Source organism: Aulonocara sp. 'chitande type north' Nkhata Bay, linkage group LG16, assembly GCF_057382095.1.
Source record: "Aulonocara sp. 'chitande type north' Nkhata Bay isolate Kocher_YH1m ecotype deep benthic linkage group LG16, A_spYH_male_GT1.1, whole genome shotgun sequence".
Classification (NCBI taxonomy): Eukaryota; Metazoa; Chordata; class Actinopteri; order Cichliformes; family Cichlidae; genus Aulonocara; species Aulonocara sp. 'chitande type north' Nkhata Bay.
Genome location: NC_141359.1, coordinates 38,011,077 through 38,018,457, shown reverse-complemented (window position 1 = coordinate 38,018,457; position 7,381 = coordinate 38,011,077).

Sequence of the window (7,381 nt, the reverse complement as noted above, 5' to 3'; positions counted from 1 at the left end):
AAGCTCTTGTCTTTCTTGGCAACAAAGAAGAAGCCGGCGGCCACAGAAGATGACGAGGGGCGAATGAGACCTGCGGTGAGTGATTCGTTGATGTATTTTTCTATACTTTCACGTTCGGGCTGAGACAGACTGTATAGGCGGCTGGTAGGGAGAGGTGCACCTGGAAGAAGATCAATGCCGCAGTCATACGGCTAATGCGGAGGAAGCGAGCGTGCTCTATCCTTGCAAAACACTTGTTTGAGATCATGGTAGACGGGTGGCACGGAGGAGAGGTCCGGCGGCTTGGAGAGAAAAGAATTGGTTAGCGGTTCGGAAGAGGGGGTGGCAGCTTTAAGACAGGACATGTGACAATCCTCCCCCCCCACCCCACAATGCTCTCCTTTTTCCAATCGATAACAGGGTTATGTTGATGCAACCAACGGTAACCCAGAACTAGTGGCATGAGCGGAGCTTGAAACACATACAGCTGTATAGTCTGGGAATGATTGCCAGAGAGAGTCAGTAAAACGGGCTCAGTGATATGAGTGATGTTAGGAAGCCGCTGGCCACTGAGGGCGGTGACTTGGAGTGACTGTGGCAGAGGCTCGGAGTTCAGATTTAATCGTCGGGCCAGCGAAGCATCAATAAAGTTCTGTTCCGCCCCTGAATCGATTAGAGCCTTAAGAGGGTGGACCTGAAGCTGCACCGTTAATTTAGCTGCTAGCATGAGCCGTGGAGGAGATTGTGAACTAGAGACCTCGCCCACCTGAATTCTCCTCTCTACTGCGGCCTTTTGGCAGAGACGGGCAAACATTGGCAACATGACACCTTACGGCCGCAATAGAAACACTCACCGGCCCTCCACCGACGGTGCCTTTCCTCGAGTGAAAGGCGAGAGCGACCCAGCTGCATAGGTTGCTCACCCTCCTCCATGTTGTGCGACTCCGAATCTCTTCCGCCACTCGTAGCGCTTCCGCCCGATGCTGCTTCGCTGTGTCCCAGAGACATCTGGGAAACGTAGTCCTCAGTTCTGCGGCGCACACGTAAATGCCCGTCCACCTTTACACACAACGTTATCACATCAGACAAAGTTTTAGATAACTCTCTTATCACTAGTTTGCCCTTTAACTCATCACACACGTTGTTCAACAAAGTACTTATCAATGCTGGCTGCCCCCACCCGGTCTCTTCGGCCAACGTCCAGAACAAAATGAAGTATTCCGCCATACTTCGTCTTCCCTGCTTAAGATTTAGTAAATGGTGAGATGCTGCATCAGCGCCAGTACCTCTCTCAATCACACATTTAAATTTAGCAAGAAAATCCTTGTACGAGATGCTGGCGTCAGTTCTCAAAACAGCTTGAGCCCAGTTTAAAGCCGGTCTGTCACGGTCTTGGTGGCAGACCGTGGGGGGATGTTGGAGAAAGGACCCAAACGCTGGACTTAGTGGAATGAGCAGTGGGTTTATTTACAGTGAGGTAAATGTACACCATACAATAAATCTCCAAAGTGCTCCCTCGACTCCCGTGACGTGTCTTCCCCTAAGTGCTGGTATCTCGTGCTCTCTGCCCTGTGCCTTCGCACACCCCGTGTGTCTTGCAGTCCTGTGTTCCGCTGTCCTCCTGAGAAAAAACGACAGACACAGCCATTATGGCACCAACTCCAGCAGGCATACACTGACCAGCACTATCAACACTGACATGGAGTCTAACTCAACGATCCTGCGCTGGAGGAAGCTCCATCGCTCTGTTAAGTAGCTCCCCCGACGAGCCCAATCAGAAGCAGGTGTGTGAGAACCTAGGCGTGACCGGCAGCCGGCAGGGCCACGCCCATCAGGCCTGCAGGTGGCTGTCCTTCATTCTTCAGTCACACCCGCAGACACCCACACACCCACACCAGCATGGAACACAAGAGCACAGTGCAGCAAACATACATCCAATACACTAATAATAATAATAACAATAACAATAATGGTTCACACTGTTCACGAACCCCGAGTCCCCGGAACCGGGTCCGTGACACGGTCTGCGTAAGAGCTGGACAAAAAAGGCAATCTTAGCCTCGTCAGTTTCATATGTCCTCCGCAACTGTCTAAACTGCATTGTTATTTGGGTCAGAAAACCGGCACACTTGTGAAACTCACCCGCAAAGGTTTCCGGTGTTGGCAAAGCTCGCGCCGGGGGCTCCAAGCGAGTGGGATGAGGCGAAGCCAAAGGCCCGGGTGCTGGAGGCTCAGAAGCCGGTAACTGTGAGGAGACAGAGGGAGGAGAGGCTGCTGGGCTTACCAGGGGTACGCGCTGAGCAAGGGCCTGCATTAGAGTGGCCAACTGCTGATTGATGAGCTGCAGCATTTGTTCGTGGCGTTCCAAAACCTCCTCGGCCGGGAGGACGCGCTGCTGGGCGGCAGAGTCCGCTGAGTCCATATTCTGGCTGGATCGTTATATTAAGGTTCAATGCAGGGGACTCAAACGCGGGACTCCTGAATCAGCTGAACACAAGGGAAATCCAAGGGGGAAATCACTCAAGATGGCGGCGCGTGAACAACGCGAGGCTCAGTGTCTCTCCAGAATCTGCTATTTAGCGGTTTTTTATCTACTTTTAACCGGATTATTCGTCCAGAATTGCTGTGCGATCGTAAACAAAGGCGAGGTAGGCGCGGAGGGCTACGGGCTGAGCTAAAGCTAACACCACACCGGCTGCCTTTACCCAGTATTTTCCTCGCCAATGTCCGTTCTCTGGCAAACAAAATGGATGAGATACGGCTCTCCATCACTAACAACAGACGGATTATGGACTCAAATGTCATGTTTTTCACCGAAACATGGTTGAACAACAGCTGCCCGGACAATGCTATCGAGTTAGCAGGACGCCACACACACCGAGCCGACAGGCTAGCAGATGACTCCGGCAAGACCAGAGGTGGAGGTTTGTGCATTTATATTAACAATGCTTGGTGCATGAACTCCACTACTACTGAGAGTCACTGCTCACCTAATGCGGAGTTTTTAATGGTCAAATGCGGACCGTATTATCTCCCCAGAGAGCTCACTTCGATCATACTCACTGCCGTGTATATCCCCCCCGACGCTAATGCTAGGTTGGCCATGAAAGAACTTTCTGCAGCCATTAACAAACACCAGAATAAACACCCCGAGGCTGCTTTTATTGTTGCTGGCGACTTCAACCACACCAACTTAAAGTCAGTCCTCCCCAGATTCCACCAACATGTCTCCTGCCACACCAGAGGAGACAAGACTTTAGACCAGGGGTGCTCACACTTTTTCCGCATGTGAGCTACTTATAAAATGACCAAGTCAAAATGATCTACCCACTACAAAAATCCAAAACATATACTTATTTATAAATATATTGAGGATTCTTTATATCTACCGCAATATCCAATATTTCACAACACAATTAACTATGTAAATTTTTTGTCATTACCTGAGTTTACTCTGATGACTTGCACTGAATTGAATCAGCCAGGGATGCATAGTCCGGACAGTAGCTGCTGACGGCCAGGTTTAAGAGAAAAAACCGAGAGCTAAAAATTGGAGTTAACTCGCTGACTAGCTTGTCAGTTTTACTACACTTCGCGCCGCTGTTTGCGCATGCGCAGCGACCTAAGCGTCAGAAAAAATCTGATGTCATCTGACTGGCTTCCCTGTATCAATCAAGTGACGGGATGGATGATAGGCTGGCATCTATTTTTTTAATGCCATGCAATCTACCAATACTACCTTTGCGATCGACTGGTCGATCGCGATCGACGTATTGAGCACCCCTGCTTTAGACCATGTGTATTCCAACCTGGCTGGAGCCTACAAAGCCACACCCCTCCCCCACATTGGACAATCGGACCATCTCTCCCTGTTCCTTACACCTAGGTATTCACTACTCATCCAACGTGTGAAACCTGCTGTGAGGACAATTAAAGTGTGGCCAGAGGGGACAGAGGCAGTGCTCCAGGACAGATTTAAAAACACAGACTGGAATATGTTCACCCACACAGACCTGGACCAGTACGCCTCATCTGTACTGGATTACATCTCCGAAACCACAGACAGTGTCACCACCCAGAAACGGATCACCATGTACCCCAACCAGAAGCCTTGGATGAACCGGGATGTTCGTCTCCTCCTGAAGGCCCGCAACACTGCCTTTAGGTCAGGAGATGCACACGCCTACAGCACAGCCAGGGCTAATCTAAAGAAGGGCATCAAAAAAGCCAAACACCATTACAAAAAGAAGGTAGAAGAACACTTCTCCAACTCCAACCCCCGACGAATGTGGCAAGGACTCCAGACCATTACAGACTACAGGACCACCAAACCCTCCCCCGCATCCTCTGATGTCTCCTTCCTCAACGAGCTCAACAACTTTTATGCTCGTTTTGAGCGAGGGAACCCCACAACCACAACCAAAGCAGACATGACGCCAGACCACCAACCTCTGACTCTCTCCCCCACCGATGTAGGAGCGGTGCTGAGCAGGATCAATGTCCACAAGGCTGCAGGTCCTGATGGCATCCCCGGGCGTGTTCTCAGAGCGTGTTCTGGGGAGCTTGCAGGAGTGCTCACAGACATATTCAATCTGTCCTTGGCCCACGCTGTGGTACCGGCCTGCTTCAAATCCACCTCCATCGTCCCGATACCCAAAAACTCCAACCCATCTTGCCTCAATGACTACCGCCCAGTAGCACTCACCCCCATCATCACTAAGTGCTTAGAGCAGCTGGTCCTAGCACACTTCAAATCCTGTCTCCCCCCCACCCTGGACCCCCACCAATTCGCATAGCGCCAGAACAGGAGCACAGAGGATGCAGTCTCCATCGCACTGCACTCTGTCCTCTCACACCTGGACAACAACAACACCTACGCCAGAATGCTGTTTATAGACTTCAGTTCAGCATTCAATACAATCCACCCCTCACAACTCATCAGGAAACTGACAGACCTGGGCATCAGTTCCCTCATCTGCAAATGGTTACTGGACTTCCTGACCAACCGCCCCCAACATGTCCGGCTGGATAACCACTGCTCATCTACCATCACAATGAACACCGGTGTACCACAAGGCTGTGTGATGAGCCCTTTCCTCTACTCCCTCTTCACCCACGACTGCAGACCTGCTGATGGTTCCAACACCATCATTAAGTTTGCAGATGACACCACGGTGATTGGCCTCATCAGTGACAACGATGAGGCCGCCTACAGGGAGGAGGTGGATCGTCTGGCTGAGTGGTGCGACACAAACAACCTGCTGCTTAACACCGAGAAGACCAAGGAGCTCATCGTGGACTACAGGAGGAATGCTGACCCACATCCACCCATCCACATTAAGGGGACGGCTGTGGAGCGTGTGAGCAGCTTCAAGTTCCTGGGAGTCCACATCTCCGAGGATCTCACCTGGACGACCAACTGCTCCAAGCTGGTCAAGAAGGCTCACCAGCGCCTCTTCTTCTTGAGGACTCTGAGGAAGAACCACCTGTCCTCAGACATCCTGGTGAACTTCTATCGTTGCACCATCGAGAGCATCCTGACCAACTGTATAACAGTCTGGTACGGGAACTGCTCTGCCTCGGACCGGAAGGCGTTGCAGAGGGTCGTGAAAACTGCCCAGCGCATCGCCGGAGCACCACTTCCTGCCATAAAAGACATCTACAGGAAGCGGTGTCTGAAAAGGGCTGGGAAAATCATCAAAGACCCCAGTCACCCATCACATGGACTCTTCACCCTCCTGCCCTCTGGGAGGCGCCACAGGAGCCTCCGGACTAAGACCACCAGGTACCGGAACAGCTTCTTCCCCACAGCTGTCAGACTCCTGAACTCTGCCTCCTGACATCTGACCCACGTTAAACTCATGGACTGAACATACACACACACAATGGACAACTGTACCCTCAAACACACAATAATAACATGGAGTGAACCACCACTCACAACCACTAGCACTTTATATAGCCTCTGTAGAAACTATCTACACCCTCACCTTATCTTAACTGCACTACTGTATAGCTCTGTGTAAATAATCATTCTGTACATTCAATAATCTTTAATCCTACAACTGTTTACAACTTGCATAGTTCCCATTTCTGTATAGCTGTATATCTCAGATTTCTGTAAAGTTATTTATTTCATATTCTGTATAGTTTTTCATATTTATATCCTGTTCATAGCTTGTACTCACTACAGCCTGTACATACTTAGTTATAGAATATTCACAACATACTTCATACCGTGTACATTATAACATACCATAATAGACCCATTTCTGTAATATACTTACATATCTATACTATTGCTAATATATATTGTAATATACCTATATCACTAAAGCACTTCTGGATGGATGCAAACTGCATTTCGTTGCCCTGTACCTGTGCATGTGCAATGACAATAAAGTTGAATTCTATTCTATTCTATTCTATTCTATACTCGCTCTCCAACTCTCCACATACATGACAGCAGTCCTTCTTTTCACACTTGACACACAGATTCACACGGGAAAGGTAATCCAGGGGCTCTGTAGATAAGGAGACAGGAATGAGAACGATATTCACAAAAGACACTTGACTTATCTTGAGCTATAGCTTGACTTTCACTGACGCGTGGCAGACAAAGATCCAGCGAAGACCAGCAGTCACCTCCTGGCTTAAATGCCGTTCACCTTGATGGGCATCAGATGTGTTCTTTTCTGTGGGTGTGGGCGTGGGCCGAGGGCGTGAACCCACAATGAGTTCTTCCCCGGTGATGGAGAGGAGGAGAGAGAGAGAGCACGAGAGAGAGAAAAAGACAGAAAAGGCCGATCAGCATCTCACCGATCCCCCAGGCCGTGACACTTGGGGCAGGAACTCGTCTCTGACCTGAAGTGGGCCCTCCACCCTTTTCCGGCTGAGGACCATGGCCTCAGATTTGGAGGTGCTGATTCTCATCACCCGATGAAGCCAACAGAACCACAAACTAGAGATGAGATTCTGAGAACACCCACAAAGAGCTTTCGGACGTAGCTTTGCCACTGCTCCAGGTGGCTCTGCACAGAGTGGAGAGCTACATTGATGGCATCTTCTATGGATCTGTTCGCATAATTTGCAAACTGGTAATCACTGGTCTGATCCACAATGAAGACGAGTCAACGTATAGACCAGCTGTTCCACTGTTGCAGTCAGAACCACCAGGACCCGACTGTGGACGCGATCTGAAGTGGTCCCCACATATAGACTCTATCCAGAAGAAGGCCCAGCAGAGGTTATGGTTCCTGCAGCAACTCAGAATTTACAACCTGATCTCTGAGACCATGGTTTTATGCAAAAAAACTTTTGATTTACTCTTTTCTGGGCTGGAGGAAAAGGGGGTGATCGTGGTGCAACGAGAAGGTTACATGACTCTGCAGAAAATTGGAGA